At 45.3% G+C, this 22736-nt stretch overlaps 1 protein-coding gene across 17 annotated transcripts in view; it reads right to left on the bottom strand.

The window, feature by feature from the left end:
- ZBTB38 (zinc finger and BTB domain containing 38) overlaps positions 1 to 22736 on the bottom strand; it is a 106914-nt gene that overhangs the window by 22772 nt on the left and 61406 nt on the right. For 6 of the 17 annotated variants that reach the window (XM_081302108.1, XM_081302107.1, XM_081302109.1 and 3 more), the window contains one exon: positions 17942 to 18046. The exons of 2 other annotated variants lie outside the window; for them this stretch is intronic. The gene's annotated coding sequence lies outside the window, so the exon portion shown is untranslated. 9 more of the 17 variants (XR_014023061.1, XR_014023062.1, XR_014023063.1 and 6 more) reach the window with 7 other exon arrangements.

Below are 22736 nucleotides of genomic sequence, written 5' to 3'. Positions count from 1 at the left end.
GTGATACTAGCAACCAGTCTAACGCTTGATGGTTGAAGGGGTACGAGAAGTAGGGTTGGTCTGTAAGTGGGGCCTTCCCTGAAGCTGAAGTGATGAGGGGCCTGCAGAGCCCCAGGCTCTGAGAGCCTCCAGGAAGTCCAGGCACGATGAACTATGATGGGCTGTATAATCAGGACCTGGGGACTCAGGTCAGACTGGCCCCAAAAGAAGGGAAAAAAGCTAAAAAGTACTCAGGAGGTCTGCGGTTATAGCTCAGTGGTGGAGTGCTTGCTTACCTTGCACGTGTGAGGCACTGGGTTTGATCCACAGCACCACACAAAAATAAAATCAATGAAATAAAGGCATTGTGTCCATTTACAACTAATATATATATATATTAAAGTAGGAAAGGTAAGAGGAAGAACAAACATTTAGAAAATAGGAGTCTATAAGTAATACAGTAAGAATTCCTATTTTAAGGCCTTGGGAGAATATGTGAATATTTTTCAGTACAGTGATATACTTAGAACACTTTCAAAGAATAGGTACATGCATCGCAATGTAATATTATGATAAATATAGTCAATAGCTATGTATTAATGATACAAAATTAGTGACTCTTCTGCTCCAGAGAGCCCTGCGTGCCCACTGAGGATATCACACCTGTGTTCCTACTGAGAAGACTATCCTGAGGATGGGATTTGAGCAGCCAGAGAGGAGCCTCTCTCCCTTGCGGAGAGAAGGCCCCATGTCGGCCCTTCCCACCTGGGCGAAGGGACAGAGTCAGGCTGCCCTGAGACCTAGGTTGGAGTTTTATCTGGTTTCTTTACACACAGAAACACCAAGGCAGCCAGTTTCCATCAGAATGCTTAGGAACTTGGGCTGGGAGTAGTGCTCTTCACACCTCATTCCTTTCCATCCTCACCTGGCGGGGAGGAGACCTTTATGTACAACAAGGTGAGTGACGCTGAGGGACATCAGTACCAGCAAGGAGAGAAGGCAGGGCAGAGGGAGGTCTGAGGATGGAGAGGTGAGGCTTGAGAGGGGGCCGTGGGATGCAGGGGGAGGGCAAGATGGAAGGGGCTTGGGCCCCCCCCAGGAGGCCTCTGTACCAATGCATCCCTAGTAAACAGCCCCTGTAGGCTGCACAGCTCCTGGAAGTCCTGGCTGTTCCCGGAGTTGCCAACTGTCCCTTCTGCTCTTCTAGGCATCTTGGGCTTAATAATAGGGTTAGAGCCATTAATGTCAGCTTCCCTGGCTTGGAGAGTAGGCAATCTCTCTTAAAAACATGATCCCTGGGGCTGGGATTGTGGCTCAGCGGTAGAGCGCTCCCTAGCACGTGCGAGGCCCTGGGTTCGATCCTCAGCACCACATAAAAATAAAAATATATTGTTTCCAACTACAACTAAAAAATAAGTTTTTAAAAATTAAAAATAAATAAATAAATAGGCACGATCCCTGCCCTGGTGGCAGCTTTTTCAGGGTGTGTTTTAGAGCTCTTTCACAGTTGGTGACCTCAGCCCATTCCCAGTTCTGTGTCCACAAGATGGTGCTGAATACACACACACACTCACACACAGTTCTTGGGTCCTTAGGAGCCGGCAAATTCACTACCCAAACTGTTCCCAAAACAGTGGAGTAGATGAGCAAGCGCTGCTTTAATATGGACCAACCTTGGGGCGTTTTAGATAACAAGCAGCAAAGAGTGCTTGGGCTGTGGCGGAGTGAACATGCAAATCATTCAGAATATGCCACATGTGGATTTCAGAGACTGTTAAGATCAGGGATGGGACCACCCCCCCCAGAGTGGGACTGTCCTCCTTTCAGGTCTTTACCAAGGAGTGACTGAGGGCCCTCTGCTACCCACAGCCCTTGGAGGGTTCACCATGTCCTTTTCCTGGGCTCTACCTCCTTCAGCTATTCCCCTGCAAAATTTACAGAGAAGCTGAAGATCACATGAGCTAACCCAAACAGGCGTCCAGACTTCTCTGAGCCTTACCAACCATGCTCCCCCAATGGCAGATGCTGGGCCCCCACTTACTAAATGTGACCTTGAGAAGTACCTGACCTCACTAAGCCTCAGTCTCCTCTATAAAAGGAAGCTAATCGTTGGGAGGATTAAATGAGGGCAGATGAGCATTTGGTAAATGCACAGTGGATAGTAGGTGTTCCATTATTCATTTTATTTTTAATATACAAACTTTTTGCAGGGGTGGAGAGCATGGTCTTCTCACTCCCTTCCTTGTTTTCTGCCTCCCGTTTTTGGCTTCCAAACTTCCAGGACTGAATTTTTTAAGCGAAACTCAAAAGTCCACTTATTTATTCTCATTAAATTTAACTGTGTTCATTGGGTCCATTCTTTCCCCACCTGCTGAAATATTTCAGAATGTCAGTTCTATCATCAAATACATCTCCTGATTGCTTAAGAGCCAGGACTTCCAGGAGCTGTGCAGCCTACAGGGGCTGTTTACTGGGGATGCATTGGTACAAAGGTCTCCTGGGGGGGACCCAAGCACTGATCCCTGCTCCAGATTAGGACAGTGGTGTGAGCGACCAAATGGCAGGACTGTAGCTGAATGTGTCCTTCTCACCCAATCGAATCATGCTTCAAGATCAGTACTTCTGTACTGATGCCTACTTAGGAAATACTCTTTAATATGTTAGAATAAGAGAGATAAAGTCTTGGCGTCTTCCTTAAAGAAGACTGAACACAAGGAACCGTGTCAGAACATGACCGGGAGGTGCAGCTCTGGCCGTGGTAACACACCAATATGTTTAGATACATTTAGAGTGGAGACGCTGAGACCACAGGTAAGTGACTTTGAGGTCAGACCAGAAAGCTTCAGAGCTGCTGGGAACAACCTAAGAGCAAAAGAACAAGAAGCCTCCTGGTGCTGATCCATAGCCTCTGGTCTCTGAGCATTTGCAGGTGACTCAATACAAAACCCCAAACAGTTACACTGTCTCTGCTCAGTTGTTTCAATAAACACAGTTAGATTAACTTTTCTAACCATTCTGTTCCCTTCCCTCTTCCTCCTAAGTAGCTGGGCCCATTTGTTTTTCTCGGGCTCAAGTCCCAGCATCCCTGTGCCCCACCCTGCCATGGAATTCAGACAGCCAGCCTTTGTTTCTGGCCCACATCCGCTTACCCAGCAGAACACCACCTTCCCATCCTGGCTCCTCCCAAAGGCCAACCTTCTGGACCCAGACACAGAACAAAGACAAGAGCACTCGGCCTTATTCTTGTTTAGTTCTGTACCCCTGACAAATTACCTTTACTCGCAGCACCACCTCACTCTCCTTCTCACTCTCCTTATCACGACACACTTAAGGGCTATGAGATTATATTTCCATTCCAAAGACGAGACATTAAGTCTCAGAAAAATTAAGCTGAAGTCCCAGGACCATATAGCCAGCAACTGGCGAAGCTGAGTTTTGTTATCCTGATCTTGTGACTTTGGGCTTCTAATCAATCATTAACATTCTTAAGTAAATATTTATTTATTTATTTATTTATTTTAGTTTTAAGTGGACACAATATCTTTATTTTGCATTTATGTGGTATTGAGGATCGAACTCAACACCTCAAGCATGCTAGGTGAGCACTCTACCACTGAGCCACAACCCCAGCCCTTCATTAACATTCTTAAAAGAAAGACTATGTTTGTGTCATCTCAAGGTTAATAAATATAAACTATCATCTCATCTGTTGACTGGCATATTTAATGTCTGTGCTTGTTTTATGCCAAATTCTGAGTGAAATGTGTATTGGCCACTGAAAGAACTACCTATATTTATAATAAAGCAGATTTTTTCCGGTCAGCACATGTTTTATTACCATACTGCTGACCAAATGATGGCTTACGCATTCTGCCTGGTGTTCCTGTCACCTTGCATTATCTGATCACAGAGCATTTTGTTTAATTTATCCTGTAAAATGGGAATAATAGCCAAGAGGTTTACTGTGATAAACCAAGCAATGACCACAGAGACCTCAGCCAGTAACTGTTCAATTAATGGGATAATGGGATCACATGTGACTACCAGTAATACATTTTCAATATGTTCATTAAAGCCAGATTGCATTGTTGGCAGAATCAGAAAAGCCAACTCCTTCCTCCCCATTTCCGCCACCTTCTGGAGCCCCCAGTCCAATGGAGGAGGCAGCCGTGCAGACTGCTCCTCTAGGAAGATCGTAGTGCTACACTGGGAGCCTCTAGGGCTGTGGAGGGGGCAGCCTAAAACCCAATTGGGGTAAGAAAATTTGGGGAAAGGGAGCATGTCCTTGGAATCCAGGAGGGAAAGGGCATCTGTTCTAGGCAGAGGTCAACTCTAAGTAAAGGGAACCTGAAAGGGAATGGAACACCCAAGGAAGGCCAAGGGTGGGGGATAGCTGCTACTCAGGGTGGGTGCAGGAGCTGCCTGGAGATGAGGAAGGAGATCAGCAGGGCCCTGATCAGGAAGTTTCAACCTCAGGCAACTGGACTCTACCCCGGGCCCCACGGTGCTCAGCCCCTCGCCGCATCTGGAATCACCTATGGGAACTTGAGAAGGCACTGGTGCTGAAGGCCCCAGCTCAAGCTGCTGATTTACTTGCTCTTAGGTGGGATCTGGGTATTGAGATTTTTTTAAACCTCCAGGTGACTCTGATGCATAACATGGACAACTATAAGATGCTTGAAAGACCTGAAAAATCTTTGTGCGACAAAAAAAATCTTGCAACAAAGTTGCAGACAGGTCATTCTGGGAACAGTTTGGTGAGAAGGATGTCTGTGAGGGTTCTTTTAGGAAGGCAAGACGACAGGTAGGAAGAGAAGATGATGATTTGAAAGCCATTCTAGTTAACAAACTAGAAACTGAAGGGGAGTGAGGGACGACGGGCAGCTGACTTGCCAGTTCTGTGGCCAAGATGCACCATGAACAGGGAGGGAACCCAGATCAAAGAGCTGGTTTGGGAGGAGGGTAAAGAAGTCTGTGCTCCCCGAAGTGGAGCACAGGGCTGAAAGGAAGCTGTACAATGCACTGACCAGAGGCGGCGGTTGCACACTCGAGCGTGGGTCTTGCCCAGGGAAAGTGAACGACATGCAAAGAAATGGGGTCAAAGATGGAGCTTCGAGGGATGGGGGTGGACATACCAGCATCATGGAATTATTATGACTTTCATTTCTTGATGCCTCTCTAGACTGCCTGAATCGGCACACAGGGGTAAGGCCCCAGAATCTGAGTCTTCATAAGCTTTCAGGTGCTTGTGGATCGAGGCAAGGCTTGGACATGGTGCTCTTTTCCTGTGAGTGCTGTAACAAATTACCACAAACGTGGTGACTTAAAACAACAGTAATTTATTGTGTCATCACACCAGAGGCCAGAAGTCCCAATTCAAGGTGTCAGCAGGGCTGTGCTTTCTCTGAAGGTGGGAGTGGGGGGATCCTTTCTTGCTTCTTCCAGCTTCTGATGGTTCATCTTTCCTTGGCTTGTAGCAGTGTCACTCCAATCTCTGCCTTTGTCTTCACATGGCTACCTCCTCTGTACGGGTCTCTCCTCTGTGTCTGTCCTAAGGATGCTTGTCATTGGATTTAGGGTTTGCCTGCTAATCCAGGATGATCTCATCTCAAGATTCTTAATTACATCTGCAAAGACCTATCTTTTTTTCCCCAAATAAGGTCATATTCACGAGTTCTAAGTTCTAGGACATATCTTTTGGCATCCGCCAACCATCCCACTACAGGTATCACGGGAATAACTCATGGGATGAATGGAGAGGGGGGTGTGGATCCAGAACTCCAAGCTAAATTCTCTGACAGGGGCAAGAAAAGGAGAAGGAAAAGAGGAAGACAGAATTACTTCAGGGATTGCCCAGACACATGCTGTACCTCCTCCCAAGCCTTGCTCTGTCCAAGGGGCCCCAGGCCACTAAGAGTCCAGGGAAATGACCACCTGAAAGTGGAATGTGAAATGGAAAAAAAATCATCAATTAACAAAAAAACTAGACAGACTTTGTTATCTATAAGATGTGGGCAAGAACTTTGAATGGTGGAAAGGACTTTTAGTTCATTTTCTAAACTGGATTAATTTGAAATGAATCCAGAATTTCCTAAGACATCGCAGCCCTTTCCCCCTTGCCACCAGTACTGTTCAGTCCAGACAAGAAGTCACCTTGGCAGAATGGATTATTTCTGTCCTTCAAAATGTTTTCTTAGGCTGGCCAGGTGTGTTGGTACACACCTGTAATTCCAGTGACTCAGGAGGCTGAGGCAAGAGGATTGCAAGTTCAATGCCAGCCTGGGCAACGTAGCAGGACCCTGTCTCTGTCTTAAAAAAAAAAAAAAAGGCCTGGGGGCTGGGGTTAGCACAGTGGTAAAACAGCCCTGATTTCAATCCAATCTCTAGTACCAAGAAGGAAAAAAAAAAAAATTCCTGAGAAGCAGGCACTACTGTTGGTCACTAATACTGAAGAAGTTTCACTATACCTCGTCACCTACTGGGGTGCCATACATCTGCACTGAGAGTGAATCACCCACATTTTCACACCAATACCTGTTCCACCACTAAATTCCTACATTATTATTCAGGTCAAAGTCACCCTATCTTACATTTCTATGGCACAATTCAAAGACGCAACTCCCAGCCAAACATCCCTTAAACCAGTCCCCAAACACCTTCTAGCGGGCAAGCTGGCACTTTCATTTTGGCCAATGTCTGCAGAGGCCGGTCTGTGCTTCTCCACGGTGCCTACAGCAGCATTCTACATACACTGATGTGTGTAAGGGGATCTCAGGTGCAGCTTTCAGGACAGCAGCTCAGCACTTATGTTGGGCTCCCAAGTTAAGCCCTGCCTCCAGTCCAAGGACCACACTGCAGGCTGATGGCTTTTCGCTGGTCACCTAGTCCTGGAACAGACTCCTAGAATGACTCTACATCCTGGCCCCCTTTCCGTCCACTCCACATGGCATAAACTCCACAACCTCGCCTGTAAAGCAGAACCTTATCTTTGTTTACTGCCAGAGTGGTTAAAAGATAGTTAGGATAAAGGGAAGGCACTGTAGATTCCTAGGTGTGCAGAAGGTCAAGTAAGTGTCAATGGGCAGAGATAGGACAATTCTCACACTTAGGAAGTTGCTAACTATTTGATATTTCAAAAAACATCCTTAGACGGGGTAGGTTAATACCACAGAGCAGCTCCATCAGGACATGCCTGCTATCCTCTGCTGTCACCCATCTCCTGATGCCATCCAGGTTGGCCTCAGCAGGCTGGGTTCCATTCTGCTGCCTCAGGAGTGACATGCTCAAAAAAGGCAGAGATTCTTTTGATGGGTTCTTCCTGTTTCGTCCTGGGACCAGTGCACCAAGCACTGAACAGCCCAATGGAGGCTACTGTGTCTGATGCCTCTCCAGAAGTCCTCAGACACATAAGCTGTGTTCAGGGGCTGACCTGATTGACATAATCACTCTGCCCATGTCAGATAGATGTAGTTTGTATCTGAAGTAGTTGATTTATGTGCTATGACATGGAGAAGGTTCTACTGCCATTACTTTTCCTTGGGCTTGGGTTTGGTCTTGGGCTTGCTTGGAGAGCCTCCAGACCGATGTTCTGTAGAAGACTGTGCAGGTTGCCACCGTGGACTCCTGCCTGGTGGGATAGTCAGATGGTGAAGTGGCCCAAGCTGCATGCAGTCTTGTTAGGTTCCCTCGGTCTCTTAGAAAATTCAAATGTCCCCCAGATTTCCACAATCTAGCCATTTTCTATCTCCTTATACCTTAGCATACATTTAACACTCATATTACCTTTTTGCACGTGTATATATAAGAGTTTTAGACTCTAATCCATAAAAGGCAATCATAAATCACTTTTAGAGTTTGTTCTGCCTATAAGTTTCAATCTCTGTTCAGTGATTCATTTTTTAAAGTTAATGATTCAAGCTCTCAAAACTACTCAAGTGCTCCAAATCAATGAGGGATAAGTGGTGAGAAGCCTTCTCATGGAATACATTTGGGTGACATACTTTTCCCTCAGGGTCTCTTCAGTTTGTTCATTCTCATAGGGAAAATTTCTCAGGACATGACTCCTAGGGGGTACAGTGCAGAAAGCGAATTCTTCCCTTTGCTCCAGTCATCCTTCAAGAAGGTGATAGTCAGCTCCTAGTTGGCAATTCATGAAACCATCACACAGCCCCCCCTTTAAAAATGAGCCCCGTATTCATCATTAGCAGGTGTTGTATAGTTGGGAAGCAATCATTGCGGAGCTATGTACTGCTTTATTCAGTAGCTCCTTATTGGGTTGGAATGTTCTGAGAGGACATCATGCTCCACCACAGTGTCATGCAAACGTGAGGACCCAACAAAGATCAGAGGAATGGAACCTGGACTACCTGGCTATTGGGGCTTCAAAACAACCAGGTCAACAAAATAATGCATAGCCACCAAGACACAAGCACCCTCAAGAAATTCTCAGAACTGCCCTGGGGACTAATGGTGGTCAACCCCAGGAAGTACACTTTCTGCTCTAGAGACCTCAGATGGACACAGAGCGGAGCCCCCGTCTACCGGTCAGTCTCAACTTTGGTGGTGCAGGAACTCCCTGCAGGAAGGCTGCTGGGGCCTTTCCTATGCTCTGCCCTTGCCTCCCGTCTACCATCAACAGCCTCACATTAGCAGTTGCTTTCTTCCTGGCTTCAGACACAAAATACCAACAGACTGTTTGTATGGGCCAGGGCCCTGGGATGTTTATTTAAATCTGTGTCCACACCTTCCCTGAGTGCACGGGGAATGCAGTCTCATTGCTCACAATTCCTCCTCCATATTTCTAGTCTGAAGCCACCACTGGTAATACTGCCATCTCTGGAGGGAGACCTGGCATGGCAGCTCAGCCCTCAGAGGTGAAAGCTACTGCCTCCTAGGGTTCAGGAGTGGCAGCTGATGGGCAAAGGTGCCAAGAAAGCCCATGAACAGGTCTGAGGTCCAGGGAGTGGCAGTAAGGCTTTCCTATCATGAAAAGGCTACAAAACCAGCCAGTCTTACAAATGGATGCACGATGGTCTAGACAGAAGAGGTGGACTGGGGCAAACAGCTGCAGGGCAGAAGAAGAATATTAAAAAACTAAGTTCCAGGTAGCTTTTGCACAAGTTCACCAGGAAATAATTGAGTTAAAACAGAACGCAGACTTCCGGCAGGAGGCAGTTATGCACAGAGCTCCCCTGCCCACCTGAGCTAGAGTGGACTCATCTGGGAGCAGGATGAATGATGACAATACAGAAGTTGTCTGCATTAAAAAAAAAAAAAGTAAAACACATAAAACAAACCCCCAAACCCACTGCAAGATAAAAACCCACAATATGCTGTTTAGAAATATTATGCTTTAAATATACTCATCTAAAAAAAAAAAACTGAAGAGCAGGCTGTGCCGTGGGACAGTGAGTTTCTGTTTCTGCTTTCATTTTAGAGAACAAATGCTCACGGGCTGCAGGGGGAGGAGCTCCCCACAGGGATCCAGCACACAGAAAATGGCCACCCAGTAAGGAACCTTCCACAGGACGCATAGGGCTTCCAGGGACCTGCTGGGAAGATGGGCACTTACCTTGCGCACTCACCATGATCGACATGCCCAAAGCCGTTCTTTTCGACCACTAACATGAATCAGGCCTCCAAAGTAATTTGTTTGTTGAATACCACAATGACTAATCGCCAGAACTTTTATCTTCCTCATGGGGAGCAAGGGAACCTCATGGGGAAAACAGGTCATTTTTAAAGTAAGGTGGTTGCTACGATTGGAGGTGAGATTCCTATTTGAATTTCATAAAAGGGGGGAAAAAAGGACCTCAACAATTATTTCTTAAAATAGAGAAGCAAAAAAAAAAAAAAATCATCAGCAACTCATTATACACAGAGAGTCTTAAAAATAGATCATTCAAATGTGACAAAAAGGCTTTTAATTGGTTTCTTGAAAATGCCAAAAATAAAAACAAATATTGAGAAGTTAAATGCACAACAAACAGGGTAAGAAATTCAATAAGCAGCATATTTCCATTTAGGAAAAAATGTCTGTCCCAGGTCGTTGACGGTGCTCTGTGCAGAAAGTCAACTTAGAGTGTGGCGGGGCTAGTGACACTCCAGGATTGCTAGACCTTGACAGGAAAAATTTTTAAAGGTCAGGGTTTTCGAGTTTTACACCCTAATGAGCACCACAGCACTCGGAGTCTGCTAGGTTGCTTAATGTCCCAGTAAACCCCATTGAGGGCTTCATTCTGTGCCACACAGTCACTTTTACAGTCTATCTTGGTGACTCTGCTTTCTCAAGGTAGTCCTCCTGTCCCCCTCCCATTAAAGCAAAGGTGGAATTCACACTGATCTAACAAAAGGGCTAAACAAACCACAGGAGGGGTGGCTCAGCAAGGGTGCTCAGGGATGGGTGTGATGGTGACATTAAAACCCCTTCCACCAAAAAGCACCACAGACACAGCCCAGCCACCCTGCTCGCTGAGTTCACACCAGAACCAACGCACTTACGCAGGAACAGACCAGAACACCGCACCTGCTCTTTAAAAAAGAAAATCTTCACATGTATCTAGGAGCCAATTGCCATTCTATGAGAACTAACCAGATATCTTCTCACTCACACAAAAATATATATACGTTTGGGGAGACGGATTCTGATACAGGCCTGCCTTGCCTGACAAGATAATGAATTCAGCTCTGGTTTTGCTGAACTGGTGGGCTTATCATCTAACTGCAATCAACTCTACAAACACAACTTGTTCTAACACATGGACAGGAAAAAAAAAAAAACAACAACAAAACAAAACAAAAAAACAGGGCCCAGAAACAGTATCTAACTCACAAAGCAGGAAGTGACAGCTGAACAAAGTCAGTCTCACCTTGCACAAAGCCTGCCTTCGTGGGCTGCTGAGATAATCCCAGGATGCCCTTCAATGGTTTAAAATGGCCACTGCATCGCTCATGGAAATGCACCCTAGGATGCACACTATGCTTGAGTTACGGCCAGCAAAGTGGCAAGGTGTGCTGGGTCCTCCTCTTCACAATCCTTGTGAAAATGTTTAGTTTCTCTCCAAATGAAGTTATTGTAGCACCACATGGTAATTTTCATAACATAAGAGAGGAATTTTTTTATGTTATTTTTATTTTTTTGGCACTGCTGGGGATCAAACTCAGGGCCGTGCTCATGCTGGTCAACTGCTCTACCACTGAGCTACATCCCCAGTCCATGGAAAAATGCCTTAAAATATGGAAAACAGACTTCTCTGCCTCTCCCAATTTAGAACAACATTAAAAAAAAAAAAACCTACCTTAACTGGCAAGAATCTAAGAGCTTTAGCTAGAAATTCTGTGTCCTGTTGTTGCCCTAATGGAAGCCCAGCAGATATTACAGACAGCTTTCTCCACAAAATAGCGCCAATCCTGTCAAATTTTGCTGCTGGTTGCCATCTCCTGCCTGCATGGCAGAGTGGGCATGGGACACTTTCATCAATTGTGTGAACTTAAGCAAGTCCTATGACTTCACTGGACTCCTGTTTCCTTATCTGGAATGTGAAGAGGTTGGGCTTGTTTATTTCTGAGGTTCTTTTTAGCCATATAATTTGAACACTGTGCCAGGCATGTTGGCACACTCCTGTAATCCCAGTTACTCAGGAGACAGACAGTGGGATCATAAGTTCAAGGTCAGTCTCAGTAACTCAGCAAGACCCTCTCTCAAAAAAAAAAAAAAAAAAAACAACAAAAACTAAAACAAACAAAAACAACAACAAACCTATTCTTTTTTAAAATGGCTGGGGGTGTAACTCAGTGATACAGCACTTATATACACATGCAAGGCCCTAGATTCAGTCCCTAGTACTAAAAAAATAAAAAAAATAAATGTATTTCCCCCTTCCCCGTGTCATCTTTTGATTGACTCCCAGCCAGTCCCAATCTTTCTATAAATATCTTCATTTCCTCCAAGCGGACATGTATATAGGGTAGGCTACGGCTCTGCCTAGCTATTATTTATATATCTATGAGGACAGTTGGAGAGAGTCATGAAATTGGGACCTCTGGAAGGTCTCAGGCAGAACCACTGTCCCCGTTTCCATATGCTTATTCCAGTACCTCTGTTTTTCTTCTGGAGAGGAAATGGAATTACTGCACCTTAGAGCAGGAAGAAAACTAAGCCACTATTCAGCTGAATCTTCTCTGGTTACAGGTGAGGAAACCAAACTAGCAAAATCATCACTCTCTTTCTCAATGTTGCGCATTGGATTGGTTGCTAGGAAAGAGCCCCAGGCTTTTAATCTCTCCATAAACTCACCTCTATGGGGGCTCTGAGCTCTTCTCCAATGCTCTGTAGAGATCATCAGACCTCAGTGCGTAACCAACAAGTATTTACTGAGCACCTCTGGACGAGTGCCCTAGGAGCTGTTTTAAACTTTCAACTGGCACAGTGACTCCGGGAATATTTAGCCCAGAACAGCAATCATGACAATTATCCAAGACACCAAATGATTGATCTTATCAGTGCAGAAATCCATTGGTGTTTTTACTCTAAAAGAAAAACTTGTAACAGCACATTGATAGTAAATAAGAACAGGTTAGTAAGAGAGGGAAGCCTCACGAAGGGGGACCCTGATTTGATATCTGGTTTGATATGTAGCAAATATTTTTGAACAAATTCAACTTATTGTACTTATCTCTGCTCCACTTTCTTGTCAAGAATTCTGAGGTTAAGATAATAACAGGGATGAGGGTCTCTAAATCTCTGGCCTAAAATCAGGAACATAGTTATTTCATACCCTCACTATATAGCCAGGGGCCAGCCTGGGGCCTAGACAGAAGAGGCTGGCCTCTGGAGTCCCACAGAACAGGCCGTGAAACTCAACTCTGCAACCATGGCAGTTGCACTGTTGAGCATTCCCTTGTGACCAGGTGGCCTGAGGTTCTAATAAGGTGGCTGAGGTGATGCACATCAGAAATGCCCAATCCACTCTCTTCTTCAGGGGCTGTGTGCATAAACAGGGAAACCCCATTTCTAGGAAAGTTTCTAGGCCATCAGCACTCTCCTCCAAAAGAAGTGAACCATCAGTGAGATGCTGACATGCAGAAATGACTCAGTTTAGTTTGGGTTTTATTTATTTATTTTTTAGTGTAGACACAATATCTTATTTTTATGTGGTGCTGAAGATCAAATAAGCGCCTCACCCATGCTAGGCGATTGCTCTACCTCTGAGCCACAACCCCAACCCTGCAATATAGTTTTTTTTTTTTAGTTGTAGATGGACACAACACCTTTATTTTGTTTATTTATTTTTATGTGGTGCTGAGGATCGAACCCAGCACCTCACATGTGCAAGGCAAATGCTCCAACACTGAGCCACAACTCCAGCCCCTCAATATAATTTTAATAGACATATTTCCATTGTGCCATTAGATTTGGAAAGCATATGCGGATAACATAAAACATAATTCAAGATGCACAAACCAAATGTTTTATATTCTCCATACACAGCTTACACACCAAACACATATATATGTCTGCATTCTTTGTTGTGAACGAGCAGAAAAAAAAAGGATAAATTATTTTTCATCTAATGAGGTTGGGATAGATGAAAAACTTGAACGTTAGCCTAAAAATTCTATGACTCTAAGATACAGAGGATGAGAGAAATAATATAACAGCATGTTTATCCATTAGAAGACAGAGAGTCAGACAGATAAATGTATCAATGTATTTCAACTGCATGACAGTGAATATACTGTTGCTAACAACTAAAATTATACTGGTTTTGCAAACCCTGGGCATAGGGACAGGTGTCATCACTCACTCCACAGCAAAAGAAACTGGTTTGAGGGCTATGTCACCCTGCCCTGCTGTGGTTATGCTAAAGACAGCTATGGGAAGGTACAATCACACCACCAGTCATTGACTATCTGGAATCCAATAGATGATATATGATTACAAGTAAAATCCACACACACGAATGATACAAATTGAAAGCTTTTGAGCACAGACATCTAATGGAAACAGAATTTGAAATCAGCATGCCAAGTCTCAGGTTGATCCTCCCTTCTGCTCTGCATTTTAACAAAGTGCTATTTGTGCGTCTTCATCAGCAGTCAGGGCAATACTCATTCAAAATGCAGATTTCCAGGCCCCGATCCCAATCCACTAAATCAGAATCAGGGCCTGGGAATCTACATTGTGATAAATTCCCCAGGTGCATTTTTATCCATACTAAATTGCCGCTCACTTGAACTGACACAGGATAGAATAGCCTTAATGGGAGGTATGTGCGCACTTTCCATGACAAAATTTGTGCATTCAAATGAATCAGTACAGATCAAACTAGTACAGATCAAGCTGTGCATGTAAGTGCACCCTCCTCCTATAGATTCTCATATCTACACAGGGTTGTGAGGGAAGAGAATCAACATTTATTAAATGCCCATTATAGTTTAGTTTTTAACAAACTGTCTTATCACTCCCTCTTCAAAATAAACCTATGTGGGCTATGGATGGAAAAAGTTAAGCTTAGAGGAACTGTTCTACACTCACGGCCTGGAAAATGGCCCAGTTAGGTTGTGAAACTGGATTTATCTGACCCCAGCCTCCTCATTCCATTGTAATAAGCTCACACACACATGAGAACACAAAGACTCACGTCATACCACAGCCATAGGGTAGGAGTCAATGCAATTAAATTACTTTTAGAAACTTTTCGCATCAACAGAAATGTAGCTTTTAACGCACTCATTCTATTAAGAGGGATTCTTTGGTCTGTTTGCTGACAGTGGAATACAGTGTCTGACCACTATCACACCATGTTGAACAGTGAATTTTAGTAATCAGAAGTATGTTTGGGGACATGTTAGAGTCAAATTTAACAGTGACTCTTAATTTGTGCAAGCTATAAACTAGTACAAAATGAAATCACTTCAATTCGCTCTGTACCTCACACTACCGTACAAAGGGAAAGACCAACAAATTTACATCTATCACCTGTCCTTCTGATGATGCTCCCGAGCCCACCTCTCCTTCTCTGGACCCGACATGCTGGCTCTTTCCATTGGGAAACCCCATCCATGGGTTTTTGGAATCATGTTCCTCTGGGGTTCTTCTTTGCTCTCCCACCAGAATTCTCTCTTCCTCCCTAGGTCCTTTCTTTGCTTAAAAGGCTCTGTCCTCAACCTTTTTCTCTATATACAGACTCTGCTGGAAAATCTCTCTTCCACCTCTTGACCTTTTATTATATACTAATGACTCCAAAACTAGCCCTGACCTTCCTGTGGAGCCCAAAGCTGCATCAGCCTGGGAGCACAGCATGCTTCACCACTTCTGACTCAGCACCTCTGAAATACAGCATCTTGCCTCCTCCCAGGCTTCCTCCACGGCACTGCGGCTCTGGGAAGCTCAGGGTTAGCATGAGCTGCTCCTTCTCCCCTGACCATCTGATTCTGTCAGTTCTTCCATTTTCCTCTGCTCCATTCCATTTCACTACCCTCATCCTCAACGGATGATCCTCCACTCTGGGCCTTCCTTCTCCCCTGCTTTCCCTTTGTTGACTGCAACAGTCTTTCCCTGCTTCTCCTCCCAATGTCCCCCAAACCACATACAAGCACTTGCTCCTAATGCAAAGCAGGGGTTAATACATTCAAATTTCCTAGTTGGCATCTGAGGCCATTATTGTTCGGCACCAAATGCTCTCCAGCTTTCTTTCCTACTGGATGCCTGTACAGACCAGTTCTAATTCAGCTAGCTGCACTTGACATTTTTCCCTGAATATGCTCCATGCTTTCCCCAACTCCCTCCATCCCTCCTATGTCAAATGCCTCCTCAAGTTACCAGAATATCTTCTTTTAACATTCATCATATAGCATTTCCGTATATTTTGTTTTCAGCTGCATAAGGGTCTGATGGGAAAGATTCTAGGTTGTTTCACCGCTGAGCTATCCATCCCTGTTAGCACAGCGTCATACTTACAGGAGGCACCCAAATATTTGCTATATAACACTTACAGAACTCCTAAAGTTTACAAAGCATTTCACATTCAACATCTCATTTGTTTTTATTTGGGACTCAAGTTATTACAAGTAGCATTCAAGCCATGCAATCTGATTGCTATTGCCGAACACAATTCTTGCACAGATTTCTAACTTACTTTCTTATAAATCAAACAAAGATATTTCTTCAATTGCTTTACTTTTGACCACCTTTAGTCCTCTGGCTTATGAAGCTAAAAGAGGAGAGCATTTTGAACCAAAGAAAGCCCCCTTGCCTAATTGCCTTTTCCTCTGTCTGTGAATAAATAATACAAATAAAAAGGCCCCCATGAGCAGGCAACAGTTGTGGAAAAATAAAAATTTTTATAAAAGAAAAGTGACAAATTCCTTTCTAAAGATTTTAAAAATAGCTCTCCTAGGGGCTGGGGCAGTAGCTCAGTGGTAGAGCGCCTGCCGAGCACGTGTGAGGCACTGGGTTCAATTCTCAGCATCACATAAAAATAAGTAAATAAAAAATAGCTCTCCTACGTGAGTCAATCTCCAGCGTCCTTACAGCTACTAGTCCACCATAGTAACAATAGAAAATTGCTAAAAGTTGAATAATTCCCTGCTAAGAAACTGGACACAACAATTGTAAAAACATAATAAATTGGTTTGCAAACCCAAGGGCCTTGTAGGAGCTCAAGAAATAATTTGTTGAGTGAAAAATAAAGGAACTCAGGGCTGGGGATGTGGCTCAAGCGGTAGCACGCTCGCCTGGCATGCGTGCGGCCAGGGTTAGATCCTCAGCACCACATGCCAACAAAGATGTTGTGTCCGCCGAGAACTAAAAAATAAATATTAAAAAAAAATTCTCTCTCTCTCTCTCTCCTCTCTCACTCTCTTTAAAAAAAAAAAATAAAGGAACTCAGAAAAGGCCTTACTATTGTTTATAAACAGCATAAATTTAGTGGATGGAAATATATGTTAAGGTGCGGGGAAAAATGAAAACTGAATTGAAAGGCAAGAACTTGGATATGTCCATTACTCTGGTCTGTTCTGGTGACAGATGCCACTCAACACTGCTGGGAGCTGGGTAAAGGAGAGCCAGCCGGGCAGGCAGTGCCCCTCTGATGTTCGGGTGGAATGTGGGTTGCAAGCTCCTGGAGCGCAGACACTTTGCTTTGAACTTTGTGTTCCTCACATAGCACTTTGCATATAGAATAAACTCCATAAATGAAGCATGAGATGCAAAGCCCTCCATGACCTGTGTTTTCACAGTTCTGCCCTTTAACACCTGTTCTGTTTTACCTCCCAGGGGTATTGTAAGGAGGGAATAAAAATACCACTCTGAATGTCCTCAGTACACTGCCTGGCACACATACACACACAAGTGCTTGACAAATGGAAGTTGTTACTGTCACCATCTGGGGCTTTGTACACGCCTCCAAGGCAGGGTGCCAGTTCCTAGTTACAAGAACCCCAAGTGTCTCTTCCTGGTTACAAGAACCCCAAGTGTCTTGGGGAGGGTTCTTCACGCTTGTATACTGGATGCCTGGCACCATGCTCACCTGCAGCAGGCCAGGAAGCTGGTTGTAGGACTGAGCATCAGGGATCCACATTCCAGTCTTGCTTTGATCCCAGTCTACTGGGTAACTAACCCTCAAGAGTCACTTCAACTTCCCAGGCCTCAGTGATGTCTCTGGGTCCCCCTAGGTCAGAGAAGCCACTATCTATGAAAAGATGTATAAAAGCTCCCATGGCAGAACTGGAATGAGAAACCGGTTGTCCTAAAGCCCCGTTCCCTCATTCCCCTTCATCACAGAGGCCTCACAAGTCACGTCTCCTTAATAACTGCTATTTGAGAGTCACGGACACTTTGTAATCCCCAAACTTGGGATATAGCTGTCATAAATCATACAACCCTTAGGAGTTCTCCAGTTCCTCGAGAACAACCATTTTCTATTTCAAGTAGACTAAGGAGAGATATAAGCTTAGTTACCTCAGTTAGAACGGACCAGCCTTAATAGAGTTAGCTTTCCGTGCTTTGGAAGAAATCACTTGGAAATCGTTGGTACTGAGTCCTCCATCTCCTCCACATCAAGATCTAAAAAAAAAAAAAAAAAAAAGAAAGAAAGAAAGAAAAGAAAAAAGTGCAGTGTCCCATGAGTTGCTGCCAGGATTTGATGCTTCAGCGACAACAGGAATTGCAATTAGCATATATTGAACACCTATTGTAAGTCAAGGACTGCACAAATGATTGACACGTGAGGCCTCCAGTTTCATAACACTTCTCAGCTATACAGAGCATGCACCCATTTTACAGACTTAAACATGCAGACTCCAGCCAGATCATGGAATCAGTTCAAATTCACACAGCTGATTTGAGAGTTGGGACTCAACCCCAGGTTCAAATGATTGCAAAGCCTGGACTATTAACCAGTAAGTCAGGGTTTCAACGGCTGTTCTGACAATGACCAGCTTTTTGAAATTTTTTAATTACATTATATAAACTGAAAACCAAAAGTTTCACAAACAATGATTACCCTTACAATGTGCAATGCACACTATTTTCTATTCTATTCTTTTCTATTGCACTACATATTCTAAACAATCCCCCCCCCCTCATTTTTTCCCCCAGTAGCAACCCACTAAACGGATTCCACGATCTTCTAATGGGTTCTCACTCTCTGGGAAAATCACTGTGCACCTCACCAGAAGTTTCTTTGAAACCACGACAACCCCCGCCCCCATTCTTTTCAACCATGGGTAGTTCAGCTTCACAATTAGAAGAAGTGTTTAACCTTTAAAATATACAAAAAGCACCATAACACATGCCATCTATAATGGATCCTTGGAATGTACGTTCATTTAGGCCGAAGTCCAGAATGTATTAGGCACTTACCTACAGCAAAGCAGAAGTTTTAAAGCGGATTCGCGAACAAACTAAAATCTCAGGTGATTTACTGGATACTCTGCAAATAAGTGTCTAAGAGCAGGCGGCGGTGGTGTAGCGACAGAGCCCACCTAACTGCTGCAGGAGCAGGAGGCTGAGATTGCAAACCCCTGGGGGCAGGGCCCTGCCTTTGCACGTCCCGTTCAATTGCAGGGGCTCGGCGTTGCACTGGAAATCACGTTCCCGGAGGGCCAGGACTGGGGTCCCGTTCCGATCGCGGGGAGGGGAGGTGCGACAGTCAGCGCAGCGCCCGAGCCCGCTGGACCTGAGCCCACTGTGTCCCCGGTGCGCATTTCTCCCTCCGGCTGCCCTCTGGCCCGCCGCGCAGCTGGGCCACGAGATGCGACGCCACGGCCCGACTCGGGCTGAAGGCCACCCTCCGGGGCTCCGGGCGCGGGACCCTGCACCTGCGGGCGCTCTCTCGCTCCCCGCGGCTGCGCAGCTTCCCGGCGTCCACGGAGCTCGCAGCCCTGCAGGAGGCTCCCGGCCGGGTTCAAGGCTCTCTCTGGAAGAGGAGCTGTCCGACCGGCCGCGCCCGGGGCCCGCAGGCCGCGCCTCGCCCACCCGGCCCGGCACAACACCCTGCCAAGGGCACTTACGGGGCTCGGCTCCTCGGCCGCCGGCGCGCTTCCCCCGGGGGTCCATGGCGCTTCCGGACCCGCGAGTCCGGCCGCGGCGCCGCACAGCACCGCCCAGAAAATGGACGCCGGCGGCTCGGCTCCGCCGGCCCGGCCCGCCCCCGGCGTGGGGCAGAGGACAGAGCCGCCCGGAGAGGTCGGCCCGACCCTCAGCCCGGCGCGCCGGAGCCGGGGGACCGCCACGCGCTGGATGAGGCCTCGGGAGGGCGCGGCCGGACCCTGCACCCTCCTGCGGGGCTCCAGGAGCGGCGGGTGGGGGGGGCCCTCAAGGCCCCCGGCGCCACCGAGGGCAGCGGCCTCAGCTTCCTCGAGGAGGACGGGATTCGGAACTCGCCAGAAGGGCAGCGCAGTTAGGGCTTTAGGGCCACCGAGCCTCGTCACCGTCAGAGCGAGGCCTGGGTCTGCAGGAGGGTCCAAACTGTGCAAGACTCAGACGCAAGACTCAGAAAAAGTACTGTGCAGTTTTAATTGCGTCAAATTCTCAGGAACAGGGTGTCACCTGTGTTTTCCCAGGCCTGTCAGGGGAGGCCTAGATTGATTTTCCCAACGTGGTATAAAAAGTACTTCACACCAAAGACCCAGTCTGCTTCCTTAAATAAAGGGCACTGGCTGCCTGCTGGAATCCTCTTTCCAAGGGCTGCGCATTTGAGTGTTTACTGAGGGCCTGCGGCAAACTGCCTTGTGGAGCTAACAGGCTAACGTGCGTGCTTGCGTGTGTGCAGGTGTTTACTTGTTAAAAAAAAAAAATCCTTCGTGTTCCTTGTGTTCTGATGGTACTGAGTCTTATTTAAAATTTCTTCAGAAAAGATTCACTCCCAGGCTACAACTTGGATTAAGAAGAGTCTGTTCTTTGCATGGCCTGCAGCTGGTTTTTAACTAGGAATACTGGCTTGCATCTCTGCATCCCTGTTCCCAGCCGAGTTTTAATAATGTGATCATTTTGATGATTTAAGTAGATTCTGATATTAACTCAAAGCCAGTAAAGCATTTTAAATGATACAGGAAAAATATATTGACTCCGTGTCAAATTAAAGAATCATGTCATTTAAAAATAAAGGCAGAGTTTTGAAGGCTGACAGGTTGGGTAACATGCATACACATGTACCCCAGCAGTTCCCAGCCTCTTCAATACCAAACACCCTTTATACTCTCTCCACAGGTCACGTGTTCAGAAAAATCCTACTCCACTAAACAGCATTTATTAAGTAATGATTCATCTTCCCACTTAAAAAAAAAAAACTGCAATGTTTTTGTACATATAACTGCCAATCAGAGCTTTCCTGAAACCTGAGCTAACCTGTTGGTAATGGTGGATTCCAACCTAAAAAACTCATAGTCTAATTGCATGTTTACATGTTTTCGTTAAGGCCTTTGGAAACTGAAATTATCCAAAGACCTCCAAGAGAACTGAGGCTCACAGATTAGAAGAGGGGCTGGGAAATGCCAGGATGCCCTATCACGCTCTGGGCTTCTCTGCAACTGGAAGGTGGGAGGTGGGAGAACAAGGCTATTTGGCTTTCACGTTTTTGTCTGCCTGGGTATAAATCCCAGTCTTGTTGCTTACAAGACCACTTTAGGCAAGTTACTTCACCTCTCTGGACCTCAGCTTCCTTATCTGTAAAATGGGACTACTTTTATTATTTGTGCATATTATAGAAGCTGAGAATTAAATGAGATAATACTCGTGAAGCATTTACAACAGTATCTGAAACGTAGCAAGTGCTAGTTGCAAGCTGTTGTGGCTGTTGCTAATATTGAAAGTTAATATTCAGAGTTATTTTGTATTTGTTTGTTGCTGGGGATTGAACCCAGGACCTTGCACATAGGCTTTACCACTGAGCTATACCCCCCCAAATCCAAGTAGTCAGAGTTCTAAATTCCTCCCATCCAAGCAGTGAGAATCAGCCACTATGTGTGTGAAACAACCTTTATACTCTAGAAATTTTCCATGGGTAATCTGCTAGGGTCACATGATGAGTGACATAGGGGATTTAAGCACAGGTCTGACTCCACAGTCCACTTTCTTGCTTTGCTAACTGTTCCAGGTGGTACCTTGATCAGATGCTGTCAACAGCTTGTTACTGGTGAAATCGGCTCTGGCTTTCCTAAGAGGCTTAGCAAGTGAATAGCTCCTTACAAACACTTGGAAATTCACAAACAGTGGCATTTCTTTCTCATAGGAGCCAAATGTTTCTCCAGAAGTGACTAGATTTCCCCAAATTGTTATTAATAACTGAACTATCACGGCAACAGTGTTAAACACCGAAGCCTAAAACTTACATAATCTGCCAGGCCTTCAAAATTTTCCATCCTTCCTCATAACCAGTCGCGCAGAGTTTCTCTTAATCATTCTTCTGAGTATGGGGAATAATCTGGAAATTTCCAGGAACATCCTACCTTGTCATAATTATATTCTTTTCTGTAAAGATTTGTTATTTTTAAGATAACTAAATGTGATATATTTTCTATATAATTTCATTTCAGTACCTTTACGAAGAAAAAAAAAATTCCAAGAGCACTTTCAAGCATCTCCTCTCTTAAATCTCTACCATCTCCGCAGCGTGGCTCCTGAGCCTTTTCCAGAGGCCTTTTTTTAAGAAGCTGCCCTTGTTTTCTACCTCATGTCATTTACTGCCCATGCAATTTCTGTTTTCCTGGTACTGACTGCTTTTGCTTTCTGACTAACACTACTGGACAATTCTACATTGATGGCCGCCTCCTCTTTCTATGGGGCTTTAGGATCCTCATAATATCATATAAAAAGACCAAAGCGTTGTCTCTTAAGCCCACTTGCTTTCTTTGTTTCCCACCCAGATTAGGAATTCATAACTCCTACTTCCTGTGCCTACAGCTCTGTTAATTGATGGTTTTCTTTTCCCCATCCAGGGCTCTCACCAAATCCTATCAGGACTCCCCTCCTGTGGCTGCTTATCCCTTTCCCTTTAAGCATTTTAAGGAAGTCTCTTCCATATCATTTTCTCTCATCTCTGCCACATTCCTGAAAGGCCTCTTGTGTGTGAGGTCCTGTTGACGTCCACCACAGACTCTGAAGAGGCATTGTTTAGAACTGGGGTGTCAACTAATGTGGCTGCCTGTGGGAGCCTGGCAGATAACCTAAGTGGTGTGAACTGGGGCCTACAGAATTCCCATCCCACCTAACTAGCAGTGGGAAATGGGGAGTGGGGGTGCTCACTGTCCAGCCT

The sequence above is a fragment of the Spermophilus citellus genome (assembly GCF_964194105.1).
Source record: "Spermophilus citellus genome assembly, chromosome: 7".
Lineage (NCBI taxonomy): Eukaryota > Metazoa > Chordata > Mammalia > Rodentia > Sciuridae > Spermophilus > Spermophilus citellus.
Note: the sequence above shows the minus strand (reverse complement) of the source record. Positions and strands in the feature narration are given on the sequence as shown.